Source organism: Carassius auratus, unplaced genomic scaffold (assembly GCF_003368295.1).
Source record: "Carassius auratus strain Wakin unplaced genomic scaffold, ASM336829v1 scaf_tig00009083, whole genome shotgun sequence".
Classification (NCBI taxonomy): domain Eukaryota; kingdom Metazoa; phylum Chordata; class Actinopteri; order Cypriniformes; family Cyprinidae; genus Carassius; species Carassius auratus.
In genome coordinates, this window is record NW_020524003.1 from 1 (window position 1) to 19,884 (window position 19,884).

General features: G+C 35.5%; 1 pseudogene; it reads left to right on the plus strand.

The window, feature by feature from the left end:
* Positions 1–6: 6 nt before the first annotated feature.
* On the plus strand, positions 7–18,262 carry LOC113072452 (low-density lipoprotein receptor-related protein 5-like; annotated as a pseudogene).
* The last annotated feature ends 1,622 nt before the right edge of the window (positions 18,263–19,884 follow it).

Consider the following 19,884-nt stretch of genomic DNA (forward strand, 5'->3'; position numbering starts at 1 on the left):
GTTTTGCGCTGCTGGGAGAGTATATCTACTGGACTGATTGGCAGCGGAGGAGCATTGAAAGAGTTCACATCACCAACGGCACCCGTGAGGTCATCGTCGAGCAGCTCCCTGACCTCATGGGTCTCAAAGCCACAAAAGTCTCAGAGACCTTTGGTAAGACCTCTTACTTTTGCTACTCTTCTGACCTGAAAATTTTAATGTTCCTACTGAAAGGTACATTGAATAACTGGCTATTGATATATGCAGTACTGTGTAGTAATGTGTGTTACATAATCAGATTCCAAAAATGAAGTACTTTAAAATTAGATTATAGCCTATTACATTCTCATAACCAGCAGGGCTCACCAATAAGGACTGCCCGATTACCCATAACCAGTATGAAAGACTTTCAGGACAGTTGACGAAATTGTCACTGGCCCGATTGAGCCACCCAGTCAGCATTCAGCAAACACATTTAAATAATTTGTACAAATATTTGAATATCTATTAATGAACATTTAATTTCACAAACCATGCAAACTTTTGAGATATTGTGAAAAGTGCATGTATCACGGTTGGTCCGTGTGAATTGAATAAGGACAGGAGGGTTCAACTTCATTGAGACGCATGATCAACTAACTTTATTTAAATATTCTGCGCTTTTTGCATTTGCCCACTGTCACATTCATGTCATTTTCACTGTGCACTATATGTAAAATTACTGTTACCTTGGCTTTATTTGAAAACATATGATTCCCAGTGCACACAAACTACCCAGATTACTGGGTGCCCTGTTGGTTACAATGTTGACTTTTTATTAAATAATAAAAAAATTTGTGAAAGATACATTGTCATAAAGTATAATAAATACATTTATTTATATCGGTTTTATATCGGCCATTGGCCACCCTGTTTCCAAGATATCGGCATCAGCTGTCAAAAAACACATATTGGTCGACTACTAGTCATCACAAATATTCATAATTTGCATGTGTTTTTAGCCTTTGTTATTTAATTTAAAGCATTCAAGCAAAATGCAAAAGACAACTCCATTCAGTACTTGTGCGTTGTGTTCTGTAAAATGTAATTGACATCTAAAATTTTGGTGTCATATAAGCTTATTTACTAGAATAAAATATAACATGAGTCAAAAAACAGTAATAACAACAATTAATAAATTATTAATTATGTGATTACATATTATGATGTATAGCTGATAATTACTGTCTTGAACATATCCAGTGACTATTTATTGATTCTAGAAATCTGGACAAAAACCTAGGAAAATATTTAACATCTTACTAAATTAATTATTAAAATATATATAATGTGCTAAATAAAATTACTCTTTATTTGATATTTTATGAAAAATTATGTATTGATGGCATTTAATAATTAATATTTAATTTTTTATATAAATATAATAAAAAATTTAATGAATTGAAATTTATTCATACTTATGAGCAAAATATTATTATTAGTAGTAGTAGTATTAGTATTAAAATATAATGTTAATAATATAATATTTAATTTATAAATTGATTAATAAAAAAAAAAGGTTTCTGCCACAAAACTAACAGGAGGACTTCAGACAGCTACACTGTAACACTTATGAGATCAATGCATGTTCATGAAGCTGATCCATAGATTGGGTCCATTTGTGTGTGTTCAGGCACTAACGGCTGTGCGGAAAACAACGGCGGCTGCAGTCACCTGTGTTTCCATCGGCCTCAAGGTCTAAGCTGTGCCTGCCCCATGGGTTTGGAGTTGCTGAGTGACCTGCATACTTGTGTGGTCCCAGAAGCTTTCTTGCTCTTCACCAACCGCGCTGACATACGCAGCATCTCCCTGGGCACCAACAGCAACGACGTGCCCATCCCACTCACCGGGGTCAAGGAGGTCTCCGCACTGGACTTTGATGTTTTGGAAAATAGGATCTACTGGACCGATGTCATCACCAAGGTATGGACTACTTTTTTGTCCATCATGATTTTAGCTTCATTGTGTCTTAGCTCATATTGAGAAAGAACGCCGTGGAGGTGAGTGATAATCTTGTGACATTTTGAATAAATGATTGTACATTAAAATCAAAGTCAGAATTATGAAAAGGTTAGCTGTTGATTTTTATTTATATTTGCATGATTATGTGTGTATATATTTTACAAAGTTATATTTTTATATAAAATATATGCATTTTTGTTTAGACTATCAGCAGAGCCTTTATGAATGGCAGTTTGGTGGAAGCGGTCATTGAGTTTGGCCTGGACTATCCCGAGGGTATGGCTGTGGACTGGATGGGTCGAAACCTCTACTGGGCTGATACAGGCACCAACCGTATCGAAGTGGCCCGTCTGGACGGCCAGTACCGACAAGTGCTGGTCTGCAAAGACCTGGATAACCCTCGCTCTCTTGCTCTGGATCCTGCCAATGGGTAAGAACACTAGCTTTAAAGTCTGCTGCAGAACCATGTTGCATGTGCACTGCATGGTGTACACATCTTCACCCATCCGCTTGTGTTTTGGTTAACCGTAGGCTTCCTACATTTTGTAGCCCTCTGGAAGTTTGCTAATCGATTACCACTAGTTAAATATCTGATTTAACGCCACATACTCAAACACAGACACACCCATTGGTATTCCAGTGCTTCCTCGGGGCATCAAGTTGTATGTGTAGCAGAAGACAAGTGCCAACATGCCGCAGCCCCTGCGTGTGGCTCAGAGGAGTGAAGTCATGTCCTCCAGCGCCCAGCAGGCATTCCTGTGGCTTCTGAGGCACGACTGCCTCTATTAGCCAACGCATTCTTCAGCATTGTCTCTTGTCACCTTAATACTGAGAGGTGTTGACTCAGTTGACTCTTAGCCCAGTGGTGTATTGAGTGGGCTGAGGGGTTGGTTAGGTGTGCTTTTCACTGCTTGCCTACCCGATGGGGGGAAAGTAATATTTTCAGTGTTTAACATTGGCAGCTCAGCCAACAAGCTTTTGCTGTAGCTAGACTAAACATTTATTATTATATATATATATATATATATATATATATATATTTTTTTTTTTTTTTTTTTTACATATTTATTTATAAACTAGTACATAGGAATATTCTTATTTTAAAGTATTATTTATAAATATTGTAGTAACTTTAGTATCAAGCAACATTTTTTTATTTTATTAATGATTATTAATTGTTTGTTAATTAATATATAGCAAATAAAAAAAATTTTTTTTGCTGTAGCTAGACAATTTATTAATTGTATTTTATGCATTAGTTTATTTATAGACTAATGCATAAAATGCATATTTTTTGTATGAATATTATTAACTTCAGTGTCTGATTATTTTATTATAATTTGTATATGCGTATTGAATATGTATGAATTAATGTATGGTTAATTCATATAATATAATAACTAAATTAATTGCATAGCAAATAAAATTCCTAATAAATTAATAGTAAATTTAGTTGTATTTTTATTTATTTTCATTTTTACTGTGTCTGGATTAAACATTCATTTGTCGTTCATTCATACACTAAATTTCTATTTATATGTTATATATGTCAGTTTATTCAATACATAAAAATAAATATTAGTAACTTTAGAATCAAATAGACTATTTATGATTTCTTGATTTGTTATTTATGATTAATAATTAAATGTTTGAATGTAAGATTGATAAATATTATATTAATTATATAACAAATAAAAATGACTAAAAAATGAATAGTACTGGTATTTAGTTTATTTAGATTTTAAATGTAAATGTTTTGGCTTTGCAGGTACATGTACTGGACCGAATGGGGAGGTCGACCCAGGATAACTCGAGCTCACATGGACGGCAGTAACATTGTGACTTTGGTGGACAAAGTGGGCCGAGCTAACGGTCTCACAATTGACTTCATCGACCAGCGGCTCTACTGGACAGACTTGGACACCTCCATGATTGAGTCAACAAACATGCAAGGTGACAAAATCATAGGTTTTCAAAATCCCACAATCATCAGAAATGCCTCTTAAACCATGCAATATTAGACCCTCCAACCAACTTGAATCAACTAAAAGCATTGTTTATCGTCCTCAGGTTTGCAGAGAGAGATAGTGGCCGACGATCTTCCTCATCCGTTTGGCTTGACCCAGTATCGCGATTACATCTACTGGACTGACTGGAACCTGCGTAGCATCGAGCGGGCAGACAAGCGCAGTGGCTTGAACCGAACGGTGGTACAAGGGCACCTGGAGTACGTCATGGACATCCTGGTTTTCCACTCCTCCAGACAAGACGGCGCCAACGAGTGTTCGCAGAACAACGGCCACTGCGCCCACCTCTGCCTAGCATCACCTTCTGGAGCCCAGTGCCGCTGTGCTTCCCACTACACCCTAGAGGCAAACGGACACAACTGCAGCTGTGAGTTTGCTGTTTTGGAGGGTTTTAGAAGAGAAGGTGTTAAGAGTCGCTACATTTTGTAACATTGTTCCTCCTTTGGCTTCTAATTTTAACATTTTTTTAAAATAATAAATAATCTTCTGGTTGATATCAGCAAGTAATGTAGATATTGTTTTCCCTGTCAATATTTTTAAAGAATGTATTAGTAATAATAATAATAATAATTTTGTTTACAATTTATGTTTATAATATTATTGCAATATTATAATCCCAGTTTTATTCAGGGTTCAACAACAAGGACATTATTATTAAATATTTGAAGTGAATAAATAATAATAATAAATAAATAATGTTATTATAATTATTATTATATAAAATGTTCAGATGTGCCCTCGCTCAACACAGTGGAGTGAATAGTTTTGTTAACTTTGTAGTGTATTATTTTGAGTCGTATGGGACGCGGTAACACACGTCCCTCTCACAAAATATTGCTTTACAGATCTATCGCTTTTACTGCTCAGAAATATTGAGAAATCATGCAGCACGTATCAGAAGATCTGCGCTCCGGCGCGGTTAACGCTCACACTCACTGATCTATATATAACTGAACAGCACTTTTGCCCACCTCTTCCAACCGAGCAAGGGACTGCTAAACGGAATAATCACAGGAGTCAGACGAACCAGGATATGTTTGACTTGTTTTTCTATAACAAACTATAAAATATTTTCTATAAAAACATTCATGTCCTGGCAGTGACAAATAGCTTGTTTTATATTTAATTGAAGTACATTAAAGATGAGATTTAGGCTACAAAAAATATTTTAACTGCTACTATGTGAAAGGAACACTTCTGTAAAAAGCACCTTATTTGTTTAAAGTGTTTGCAAACCAAATGTTATTACACTTTTGTTCATATAGCAGTTGGCCAACTTTTAAATAAGAAAGTGCACAATACACTACTTTTGAATGCATTATTAGTTTTGTGCGTAACAAGTGATTGATTCCGATTAATCGCAGACAATAATGCGATTAATCGTGATTTAAAAATGCAATCATTAATATTTATTATTATTACTACTGTTGTATAAGCATAAATAGAATGTTTATACTTTATACTACTACTACTAGTGATTATTATCATTTCATAATATTTTCTTATTGCTGAACCTCGACTAAATTGCATTGTTTGGAGATTTTAAAGTAATCTATGGTCTCCCAGCCATAAAGTTCACTGGGTTTTACTGACAGTAAAGTGAGTCACGGGTTTTAAGATGCAGTTGGCAGATTGAAACGGCATTAGCAAACAATGGCTCCCGGCCATTCAAAACTCAGTCATATGCATTTAATTCCTTATAAGCTTAAAAATTACAGAACTTGGATTAAACAAGCACGCCAGGGAGCACGGTGAGAGCGTTTAGCCAAGAGTGCAGAGGTCTTGGCAACGCTAATGTGTTTCTACTTGTGTTTTTTACTCCCTCCTTTCAAAGCCTGGAGGGAAAGGCTGATTGCGTTTAGTTAGTATGATTGCATTTAGCTGACCTTCACCTTCTGATCAGAGGAATGGAGCTGGCAAAAGAAATGTACATTGTTGACCTGTGCTCCTGTAACTTTGTTTGGATCCCTTATTCTCGCCTTCCTCTTGTTTTGCTCAACAGCGCCCTCTAACTTCCTGCTCTTCAGCCAGAAGAGCTCCATCAGTCGAATGGTCCTAGGAGAACAGAGTCCAGACATGATTCTACCCATTCACGTTATGAAGAACTTGCGCGCCATCAGCTTCGACCCTCTGGAACGCCTGATATACTGGGTGGATGGCCGACAAAACATCCGCAGTGCCCGAGACGATGGCACTCAGGTGAATGTTTAGTCAAACAATGTTGAGGTTACTTTATCATAAGAGTATACTCAATACATCTATTATTATTAAATATTTATACTTCATTGTTATTTGATTGAAGATTATTTGTAGAATATATTTTTATTAGTAGTACTATTGCAAAATCAAGAAAATGCAAAAAGTGGATCCAGTGGACCAATATTTGTTATTATCAACATAATAATAATAATAACTTTTAAGTTATAACTGATCCAATTTTTTTACTATCCTATTGTATTACAAACCATTTTCCTCTTCTTTAATTAGTTGTGATTTAATTATTCTGCATATAATTATATGCAGGCATTGTTATTATAAAGATTATAATAATTATTATTATTATTGATAATAATATTATAATATTATATAACTTATTCATCATTATTATTAATTTATATTATAATAAATATTTTAGATTTAAAAACATGAAATTATTTTCACATTATGTTCATAAAATTGTTATTATGCGATGTGATATATGAGAAATGAATTATTTGTTGTCAATTTGATTAAATATTCAGCATGTTTAATAATATATTAGCAGTTCTAATTTAAATTGGTCTGAACTTGTTTTCAACTGTGCTTGTTTTATTTTTGTTATTTTTCTTCATGATTATTTTACTTTCTTTTATGTAAAGCACTTTGAATTACCATTGTGTACGAAATGTGCTATATAAATAAACTTGCCTTGCCTTGCCTTGAACTATCCAGGCGTCCACAGTGATGACCCCAACCAACGTCCATGCAAAGCAGCCTCATGACTTGAGTCTGGACCCCTACAGTCGCACCGTCTACTGGACCTGCGAGACCACCAACACCATCAACATCCATCGCATGGACGGCCATGTGATCGGGGAGGTCCTGAAGGATGACGTGGACAAGCCTCGCGCTATCGTGGTGAATGCTGAGAAAGGGTACGATCTTTAGTTAGCAAAATAAAATATTGGTCTTTTCATTATCGTTACAACTTGCATTAAATTTAACTGTTCATACATAACCTCAGGGCCAGATTTTATTATTCAACTTTGGTTTGGCTCCTTTTCATAAACATAACAAAACCTTATCAAATGCTTTATTGACTTAGGACCAGCTGACTTGAAATTACATCGCAGAATTTGATACTCTAATGACGGGGCACCTCGCCATTTCTTTCGTATCGTTGGAAAACTCTTGATTCCATCCAGGCCTCTCCAATAGCCAAATATGTAGAACAGATGGCCCTCTGTGGTCCCCGTGCTGCGGCTCTCACTAGCGGGTCGACCATTCGCAGGCGTTGGCTTGCATGCACTGTAATTGTGTGTCCCATTGTTAGTGTGACCGTCATCAGCGGGTTTTCTATTTGCGTCTCACCCTCATGGCCTCGAATGAGTTGGGTGGAGGGGACTTCTCCTGAAAGAGTGGAAGGACAGTCAAATTATGGAACAAAAACAAGTGTATCTGAGATTAAGCTCAATGCATTTATCCCTTTTTTTCCAGATTATGCTGTTTTGTTTATGAGATGGCTAAATAGAATCAGCCAAATTTAAAGTCTTATTTTAGTATTATCTCTATATTTTTATAGTATTTTTTTAATTTGCTTGTGTGTGTGTGTTTGTGCGCGTGTGCATGGGTGTGTGTGTGTGTGTGTGTGTGTGTGTGTGTGCTTTAATTATGATATGATAAACATGATAACCACTTCATTCAGTGTGCCTGATTTGCTCTGGTCCGTATATTGAATTGATCCTCTCAAAAAATGTTGTTTGTTTACTTCATGCATAAGTAGACATTACATTTGGATCCAAAATGCCGTCAAATCCAACAACCTCAAAATCTTGTGAAATTGACGAATTGCTTTATCTAGATTTTCAGATTGTTGAGGACCAAAACATCCTGAAAGATGTTCACATAAGGATTTGTTTAAAAGATGCAGGTGGGAAATTTAATACACAGAATGCTACATTCCCCACGCTAAAGTCAGACATTGGCAAACGTTGAACGAGTACATAACACTCCATAGTGCTCTGACTCAGAGAAGGCATCTTCAGATCCATCAGCCAAACCAATTTTGAGGTTTATTTGTTTCTTCTGTTCCCATCTTAGCATTGCAAATGCATCACATATAATGTAAATCCTCCAAACTTTTCCCAAGGGCAATAACTTTTTTTTTTGTTGTGGTTGTGATAGTTTCAGTTTTGATCGTCTCGTTTTTAAAGACAATCAATATCAATATCAGCATTCTGTTTTTTTCATCCAAACAAAATCGCTAACGGATGCAAATTGTGGGATTCCCAGACAGTGTCTGAAAACAAAAGGAGGAAACGCACCTTTTAAAGTCATCACAAACTAATCTAGACACAACATTAGGACTAAAGGGCTTTTGGGATGTGTGAAGATGTATACCAGTTCTCCCACACAGTCAAAACAACATGGCCCCATCAAAGTTCTTCTCTCTGTTCAACAAATGAGTGTTTATCCATTCCTACAGATCATGTTTGCTGTTATTGCTATGCAATAACATAAATTACTACAAACACTTTCATTAAATGTTGAAAGATCTTAAAAGATGTTTATATAATCCAATTAAAGTCACTTTGCCGCACATTTTTGTAACATTGTTACTACAATTGTTTTTTGTTTATTAGGAAAATGGTATGTAACTTTCAAACCTCTTATGTTTTCCTACAGCTACATGTATTTCACTACTGTCCAGGATCGGTCAGCCAAAATTGAAGGTGCGTCTTTGGATGGAACTGAGCGTGAATCCCTTTTCACAACCGGTTTGATCCGCCCTGTGGCCCTTGCTTTGGACAACAAGTTGGGCAAACTGTTCTGGGTGGACGCAGACCTCAAACGGATCGAGAGCAGTGACCTGTCTGGTAAATACTACTATATTTTTGCTTGCATACCTAATGGTGTATATATGGTAGTTAGATGTGAAACTGAATTGAAAACATCATCTAATGCATTGAATATAATAATACTAGAAAATGTATATCAAAAGTTATTATTATATATTTTTAAAAATACACTAGGAGATTCTAAATCCACAGGTGAAAATGCTTCTATTTTTAAATGTGTAAATAAGGTAAATGAACATGCAAATTACTATAAATATCCATAACCTGTCCATAACTAATATGGTGCCAATTAGTGTTGTTATTGTAACTCAAACTAAAACTTAAAAAAAACCTTAAAATATTAGATCAAACTTAAAACATAATTTTTAATAATATGATTACATTTTATTAAATAAAAAATAAAAAATATATATCTATAAAAAAAATATATATATATAATAATATTTTTAATGATTAAAAAAATAATTTTAAATGTAGCTTTTGCTACTAACGGAAATAAAGTTGAAGTACAAAAATAACTAAAACTGTAATATTTTAAAATATATAAATATTAAAAAAGACAATTAAAATAAAAACTCTATTAAAATAGTATTGAATATTATACTGGTATATGAATAATGTTAAAATAACAATATACTGTGCATTCCTAATTATCAGCGTAACAATTTGTGAACTTTGGGTTTTAAAAATAAAATGAGTTATTTTTACACGAAAGAAATGTAAAATAGATCTGTGCAGTTGTAATAACGAACATTGTATTGCTTTGAATATTGTACCAAAATGTAATAATTTACGACATGAAAAAACGAAATGTTCCCATGCAACTCAATGTTAGTCATTTATTTTGAAAATCAATTTTGATGTCAGAACTTTGCCAGAAAGATTAGGTCTTTTCACTCGTCACGTAGTCATACATGTCACTGAATCTCATGTTCAGAATGTTTTTGTTTCTTGTCTTTCATTGTATCGCCCGTGGGCAAATTGATTGCAATCAGTTCTGCAGTATTCTGGAACACCATGTGAAACAAGGACAAGTTTCTGACCTCTCCATTGAGATCTGATCTTCTAAACATGTCAAATGACAGAGCTATGGAAACCAAACAAATACAGACAGAGAGCACAGACCAGGCACTGTCTATACTTATGCTGCACATTATCAAAACCATCTAGTCCAAACTAATAAAAACAGTATAGTCCGTGTTGTCTAAACCTGGTATATACTGTACAAAGCTCCAATAAAGAATATGATGGACTATAACTTCTGATGTTATTTAAGTGCCTTCTTCACTTAATATAACTTTGTTCTTGCCAATGAGCTGCCAGAAAGCAAAGTCTCTCCAGATGCTGAGCTCTGATGTTTGATGTTAGCGTAAGACAGATGGTCACACCTTAAGCCACGTCTAATCTGCTTGCGTAACAGAACTCCCCTTTGCAGCCAAAATGACCAACAATAAGGGGTGAAAAGATATGATTTATAATGTGACACAGTTAATAAAAACAAACTGAATTATGACTCTCTGGATCTCTTTGTTTGCTTGCCAGGGGCCAATCGTGTGGTTCTCCAGGACTCCAACATCCTTCAGCCTGTCGGTCTGACTGTGTTGGGCGATCACCTGTACTGGATCGATAAACAGCAGCAGATGATTGAAAGCGTGGACAAGCTGACCGGAGAGAAGAGGACCCGCATTCAGGGGCGACTCCAATACCTTACTGGCATCCACGCGGTGGAGTACATGGAACCAGAGGAGTTCGGTAAATTCTCTGATGTTTATTATAGTTTTTAAATAATAACACATTAGCTTTGTTCCGATAACCTTGTGTGCTACCTGTCTAGTCTAATCTTTAATATAATATAATACAATATAATATATATATATATATATATATATATATATATATATATATATATATATATATAATATAATATAATATATATATATATATATATATATATATATATATATATATATATATTATATTATATTATATATATATATATATATATATATATATATATATATATATATATATATATATATAATATATATATATATTATATTATATATATATATATATATATATATATATATATATATATAATATATATATATATATATATTCGAATTTATAATATTAATCAAATTATATTTAAATTAAATTATTTTAACTTAAATTAGAATGTATTATTATTTATCTTATTATTTGTCTTATTTACTATACTGCTATAATGATGATCTACTAGTATGAAAATATAAATAAATGATTGCATTATACTATTAATGCTTTTAAAATATTGTGTTTATTAATTATTAGTTATAATATAAAATGTTATCCTAATTTAAGAAATTTAACCGTATGTATAATCTTGTTCGCAAAAAAAGATGCGTATTTGCCTTGCTTGTCTTGAATCCTATAACAAGAGCCCAGTTTCTTCTTTAGCTAGCTATGTGAATTGTCAGACTAATCAACAACATGTTAATTAATTTCCACTGGCAGTTCAGCGTTTTAACCAGTTAAGGTCGCAAAAATCATATGTTGTTAAAATCGGTTTACATAAAGACCATGTGGCCTCAGAGTTCCTGCGATTAAAGAGTTGAATTATCCTTTAATCTTTTGAAACAGCATCCCACCCTTGTTCTCGTAACAACGGAGATTGCTCCCACATCTGCATCGCTAAGGGCGATGGGACGCCACGCTGCTCGTGTCCCATGCACCTGGTGCTGCTTCAAAATCTGCTCAGCTGTGGAGGTACATTTTTAACATATATGCACACATGTATCTGTAGCATGTAACTGAAAATGCACCAATCGGATTTGATGCATGTGTGCTGATCACATATTTACCCATAACCCCCCTCAGAGCCTCCCGGCTGCTCTAGTGAGCAGTTCAACTGCGCTACTGGCGAGATCGACTGCATCCCCATTGCTTGGCGCTGTGATGGCATGGCTGAGTGTGCAGACAATAGCGATGAGATGAACTGCCCCATCTGCTCCGAACTGCAGTTCCAGTGTGACAAAGGCCAGTGTGTGGACTCTCAGCTGCGCTGCAACGGAGAGCCCGACTGCGCGGATGGCTCTGATGAACAGGATTGCGACAGTATGTCCAACTCTTGAACTTGCTGATTTACCAGAATTTCCACCTGTGACCAATTCTGTAAAAACACACCGTCTTGAGGTGCACAGTTTGGCCAAAATAAACTGCAATTCATATTTGAACAGGGTTTTAACAGGATGTGCAAATACTGTGAACATATAAGATTTGGCTCTAAATTAAGATTTGCCCCATGTGTTGCTGCCAATATATGTTTTGGAAGTACAAAATGTGAAACACACTAAGAGAGTATGACTGTGTCACAAAGTACTAAATAGTCAACACATAATTGTGCTCTCTAAAAACAAACTTTTTGCAAGTAAATCAATAGTTTTTTGTATGAATTGGTTAAAATGATTCTGAAACAGGACTCATCTGTATGACTTTTTTAATGAATCGATCAGACTCACTGAACTGACTCAGATGATTCACTTGAGTCATTTAATGAACCCCAGGTGATTATATCCAAACTGAAAATCAGTTGTATTGTTGTATATCTCTTTAAAAAATTAATTATTTACTGGTTTTCATATGACAGTGTATAGTCATATACAAAAGTGTATATAGACTTTTGTTGTCTCCTAAAAAAAAAAAAGAGAGATAGTTCTTATAGGAAACACTGAATCTAATGTTTTGCATTCATAAATGCTTCTTCATTTTTCACTTCTTAGATTTTTATAAACTAGTTGTGTCAGTCACTTATCTGTCCTCTTGCTATTTTTCCCATTAGCCATTTGCATGCCTAATCAGTTCCGCTGTGACAACAACCAGTGTATTCTGAAGAAACAGCAGTGTGACTCTTTCGCAGACTGTGCTGACAAATCTGACGAGCTTTTCTGCGGTAAGTTTACCATACCAAAAAAAAACAAAAAAAAGCATGAGTTGTTTTACCTTTAGGGATGTAACAATTCACTCAGTTCACTATTCAATCAGATTCACGATTCGATTCGATTCACTTTATTTATTTATTTATTTTTTTAACAAAATCATATTTAAGACAAATTATGAATTAATGGTGTCCTTTTATTATTGCTTGCAGAATGCTGTACATTTCTTTGTAAAAATGTAAATATAACTATAAAATACTAATATAGCACTTGGATTTGTTGGTTTTGATTGCTTCTATTGTCCTCATCGATTTGTCAAGTCGATTTGGATAAAATCATCTGCCAAATGAAAATATTGAAATAAACGTAATTTTAGTCAAGATCCAAACAAAGATGCTGCATACATGCAATATGAACAGTTTTTTTTACATTTATGTTAGATTGTATAGTTTTGAAATTTTGAGCGAAAACAGAATGGTTTGACTTCAGTTTTGTGATTATACATAAAAATATCTGCATGAAACAGCGGTCGAGCTGAATGAGATGCAGATTCACTCTCTGCCAGCAGGTGGCGCTTAAAGCGTTTCCTTGGTTTCTGCTGTAAACAAAGCAGCACTGCACTTATCAACTTTAATATGAATTATACAGAGGCAAGATGAAAAGACAAAAGACCATCTAAACTTTTCCTCAGACATGCATTCATATAAACTCCTACCCCTGAATGAATCACGATTTGTTAAGCATCTCAACCGTTTTGAATCGTCACATATTTGAATCGATTTTCAACCGGCTTGCGGTTTATTGTTACATCCCTATGAATGCCATAACTGGAATGTAACATTGCCTCCAAGACATATTTTTCCCTGTTTGGTTAATTTTCAGATTTCCCTTCATCCCCCAATGACATTCCTCGTCACACAAGCACCATCGGCCCCGTCATCGGCATCATTCTTTCTGTCTTTGTGATGGGAGGCATGTGTTTTGTGTGTCAGAGAGTCGTGTCTCGTCATTACAAGGGCCCTAATGGAGGCTTCCCACACGAGTACATCAGCGGGACCCCTCACGTGCCCCTCAACTTCATCGCACCCACAAATTCACAGCACGGTACTTTTACAGGTAAAGCTCTGCTGTTTGATAGCTGCTGCAATCTGTTAAGGTTAATAATGTCTCTGCCCGTGATGAGTGTTTAGCGTTTGATGAGAATGTCTCGTTGTGTCGCAGGTATTTCTTGTGGGAAGTCCATGATGAGCTCAGTGAGTCTCATGGGCAGCAGTAGCAGTGGGGCACCTCTCTACGACAGGAACCATGTGACGGGAGCATCATCCAGTAGCTCTTCCAGCACCAAAGGAGTCTTTTACCCTCAGGTACTACTCTATTGATCAGTTTATTGTTAGTGTTTAATGTTCAATTAATTGTAGGAAAAAGGGTTTTTGTATTTTAAGTAAAATGCCCATTCATGTAATTAATATTGTCAGGTTTGTTGTGGTTTATGCCTTATAACTTTTAATTTTTTTTACATTTCTGTGTATAGATGCTCAACCCTCCTCCATCGCCAGCAACAGATCGCTCACTTTACAATGCAGAAGTCTTTTATTCATCTAACAGCCCATCAACAACCAGGTCGTACAGGTGCGTTTTAATCCTGAGATTCTAGATAATTGGATGGATAATATGCAGGATGGATGGATGGATGGATGAATGAATGAATAAATGGGTGGGTGGATGGATGGATGGATGAATAAATTGGTGGTTGGATGGATGGATGGATGAATAAATGGATGGATGAATGAATAAATTGGTGGGTGGGTGGATGGATGGATGGATGGATGAATGAATAAATGGGTGGGTGGATGGATGGATGGATGAATAAATTGGTGGTTGGATGGATGGATGGATGAATAAATGGATGGATGGATGAATAAATTGATGGGTGGTTGGATGGATGGATGGATGGATGAATAAATTGGTGGGTGGTTGGATGGTTGGATGGATGGATGAATTAATAAATTGGTGGATGGATGGATGGATGGATGAATGAATAAATTGGTGGGTGGGTGGGTGGGTGGGTTTATGGATGGATGGATGGATGGATGGATGAATGAATGAATGAATGAATGAATGAATGAATGAATGAATGAATAAATGGGTGGGTGGGTGGGTGTATGGATGTATGAATAAATTGGTGGGTGGGTGGATGGATGGATGAATAAATTGGTGGGTGGATGGATGGATGAGTTAATTGGTGGGTGGTTGGATGGATGAATGGATGAATGAATAAATTGGTGGGTGGGTAGATGGATGGATGGATGGATGGATGAATAAATTGGTGGGTGGATGGATGGATGGATGGATGAGTTAATTGGTGGGTGGTTGGATGGATGAATGGATAAATGAATAAATTGGAGTGTGGGTGGATGGATGGATGGCTCAAGTATCTATAATGGTAGGATAGATATGCTAGGTAGTTTGGTCCGTAGGAAGGTAGACAGCTCATATCTGGAATGGTAGGGTAGATATGCTGACATGTATGTAGCTTAAATATCTGGATAGTTAGGGTAGATGTGCTGAAAGGTAGGTAGGTAGATAAGAAGGTAGATAACTCAAATGTCCAACATGGTAGGGTAGGTATGTTGATGTGCTTTAGGCAGATAGCTCAAATATCTGGTATGGCAGAGTAGATATGCTAGTAGGTAGTTAGTTTAAACATCTGGAGAATTAGTGTAGATATGCTGATAGGTAAGAAGGTAGATCAAATTTATTGTATGGTAGGGGTAGGTATGATGATGTGCTTTTAGTTAGATAGCTCAAAAATCTGGTGTGGGGGGGACAGATATGCTGATAGGTAGGTAGCTAGCTCAAATGTTTGGTATGTTAGGATAGATATGTAGATTTATTAAATTAAATTAAATTTATGCATTTAGCAGACGCTTTTATCCAAAGTGACTTAGTGCATTCAGGCTATCAATTTTTACCTATCATGTGTTCCCTGGGAATCAAACCCCCAACCTTGCGCTTGATAAGGCATTTATGGATGGATAATTGCATAGATAGATAAAAGGATGCCTGAATAGAGGACAGATGAGAGACTGGACAGACAGATAGATAGGTCCAACATCTCAAGTTACTGATCTTTGAATGTTTGCCCTCCACAGGCCGTATGTGATGCGAGGGGTCGCGCCCCCACCACCCCCTGCAGCACAGACGTGTGTGACAGCGACTACACCACGAGCCGCTGGAAAACCAACAAGTACTACATGGACCTCAATTCAGACTCTGACCCCTACCCTCCACCCCCCACCCCACGCAGCCAGTACATGTCAGCGGAGGAGAGCTGCCCCCCCTCGCCCTCCACCGAACGCAGCTACTTCCACCTGTGCCCCCCGCCCCCCTCGCCCTGCACGGACTCCTCGTGACACCCAGCAAACGGCCGCACTTTGTAAATAGTTTTAAATAGTTTTAAAAGAAGAAACAAAGATTTTATTTTATTTTCCACACGCTTTGTTCAAGAAACATTTCAGCTTTTTGCGGAGGGACGGGAAATTCATCCTGAATAAATGTACAGCAGTCGTGCCAGGACACTGCTTGCACAAATTAATTCAATTTTTAATAAGATTGTTTTTCATAATACCACTTAACAAGGAGTTTAGATGCAAACCAAATCCTCGGAAAAAAAACAAATGCCAAAATCATCCGCTGCGGAGGAGTTGTACATAAGTGTAATTAAGTAAATACTTTTTTTTTTTCGTAATGGCCACGATATGTTGTTTTAATTATGTTCTATGTGAATATGATATGATTCCAAGCTTATGTTTGGTTTGTCCTGTTTACCAAAAGTGTGTTTGCTGCTATTGTACATACATCTTTTACTGTAAATAATGACAAATGAAAACAGACAGCTGAAATGTTTTGTTTATATAATGAGAACTGACCATAGACCATTGTAAAATTGTTATTAATCTCTCATCGCTAAAGAGCTTCGGTTGTGTTTAGTCATATCTGAATATACATTTGAAACGCCATTACTTTGAAGGAGATAATGTCTTGTTTAGATTTACATTTAAAGGGGTAGTTCGACTAAATATTCAAATCTCGTTGTTCCAAACCTGCATGGCTCATTTTTTTCTGTAAAACACTGAAGGAGACGTTTAGAGGAATTTCCGAGCTGCTCTTTTCCATAGTGAAAGTGGATGGGGGCCAGTCAAAAAAGCAACATATGAGACTTTTACACTATATTCAAAGTCTTCTGAAGATGACTATTGACTTAGTAGTCATTGTCACCATTCACTTTGATTGTACAGCAGCTTGGACATTCTGCTAAATATCTCATTTTATGTCCTACGAAAAAAAAGAAGGTCATAAAGGTTTGAGATGACATGACGGTGAGTAAATGAGGAAAAATGTTAACTATCTCTTTAAAAAGAAGAAAGTCGCCTGCTTTGTAGTGAACTACATGGACTTTATCATATCTCATGTACTGAACTCATTGTAGGTGTTTTGCAAAAAGCTACAAATAATAATTCTAGTAATAATACAGTAAAACTAAGCTATGATTTGAACACGAGTATATATGTGGTTTATTTTATCGTGATAATATGGTAGCAAACTGCTTTTTTAATGCAACTTAGAAAAGTGTGGTTTGAAATTCCCTCCTTTTTTTTGGTAAAGTTGAAGAATTGTTTCCCTCTTTAAAATGTTAATCAAAAGAGTAGATTTATTTTGAAGTTTTAACATGTTTTGTAGCACACGTTGAAATGCCATGTATGTCTGTTTGATCAAAACCATCATGAAATATTTGTTTCTTGCCAAATTGAGCACTTATTGTAATTAGGTGTCCATAAAAACTTAGAATTATAGCTGCAGAAAAAGATACAAAGTGAGTTGTCCTCTCAACTATGATTACATGAGTTTTGCTTTTACAGTTAGCCGTGCAAAAAGACAAAGAGCAATGTCTTTAAAGGCAAATATTAGATATTTATGATAATAGAAAACTCAACAAAGATCATTTTAACAGATGATGCAAATTAGGTTTCAAGCTATTGATCTCATTACATTGCCCTCAACTGTTCATTGTGAATGTGACTGAATGGAGTTTATTTGAATTTTTATACCACTTTGGCAGAATCTGTCTTGATCGTACCATCCACTTACACCAAGATGCTTTTTGCTCTTCGGTGCACCACCAATGTCTTTGTCTTGTGTACAAAAAAGCCTCATATAATGCACACTTGTGACAATTTTTGTATCAAAAGCATTTTTATATATAATAAAGGTTCTATTTTAAGAGATGTAATATTGATGTCTTTTAACATCATGGTGCCAGTCATTATTCTCATATTTAGGCATATAACTTGCCATTTCAGCTACGAAGGTAAAGGATTCCTCAAATGGCGTGACTTCTTAAAGGCAAGTGTGTTATTTCCAACAATCCCATATTTGCAGTGAACGAGGAGCCCAAGGCTGCAATCAAGCAGCTGTTAATTGAACTGAGTTCGGTGCGTCTCAGTCCAGTGGTAACCCAACAAACATGAGCAAGAATGCAGAAACACTTGGGATCACTCTAAACAGAGCGTTAGGAAATGTTATTGCTGAATGTGACATTGCCTTGGTGGAATTGCATGTTAGGGTAATAAAATAAATGTGTGTTTGATCATTGCCATGAGTGATAGAGATTTCAGGAGTTTTGTCTTCTGCTGCCCTCATGTGGAAAAAACGGAAATAGGCCTAAAAATTATTTTAGTATTGCCCTCCTCACCAATCATATGAATCCCTTATTTGTTACCCTGGACCACAAAAAGTCATAAGGGTCAATTTCTCGAAATTTAGATGTATACAAGGTGAATAAATAAGCTTTCCATTGATGTATGGTTTGTTATGATCTGACAATATTTTCAAGATACAACTATTTTAAAATTTGGAATCTGAGTGTGCAAAAAAATCTAAATACTGAGAAAATCACTTTTAAAAATTGTCCAGATTAATTGCAATGCATATGACAATTTAAAAATTATGTTTTTATTTTTTACAGTAGGAAATTTACAAAATTTACTTCATGGAACATTATCTTTACTTAATATCCTAATGATGAAAGAAAAATAGATATTTTTGACCCATACAATCAGTTTTTTTGGCTATTGTTACAAATATACCCCAGCGTGATCCAGGGTCACATTTCAGAACCTATTTAATGTTAGTATAATGTTTCACAACAGCAACAACAATGATGATATAATAATAATAATTCCATTTATAATTCAATTTATACATATATATATATATATATATATATATATATATATATATATATATATATATAAGCACATTATATGGATGTAGTACAAATGTCACTTCAGAGATGCCCATGCTATAAAAATGGGGCCCAAAGTTTGTAGCTGCAGTAAGGAACTAAATGTACATTCTCCTTTCTCATTTTTCATCTTAAAGGCCTGTCTTCAGGCCTTGACAAAAGTAAACACATATTGTGAGGCTTCTGACTGGGCTGAGGGGGAGGGGAGGTGTCGACAGCCCTCCATGTACCCATCTGTCTGTCTTTGTCTATGATCTGCGTGGTAGAACAGCTATAAACACAGCTTGGAAAAAAGGCACGTGAGAACAGACTCACCTCATGAGGAAAAATAAAAAAATTAGTGTGTAGCTTCAATGCATGTGTGTGGACTATGCTTGGCCTAAATTGCAAGGACCAAATGATCCTATAAAAACAATAAAACATGACAATTGTGGGAGCCAGCTAAATAATGTCTAATGATGAAAAGTATAATGTTACAGTTAGGTTAAAAGTTTATTTAATTGAATTCTTTATATATAATCACCATGCTAATTAGTCTGTGATTAATGACCCCAAATATATAATTCCCTATAGCATGCAATTCTTTGTGCAGTTCTTTT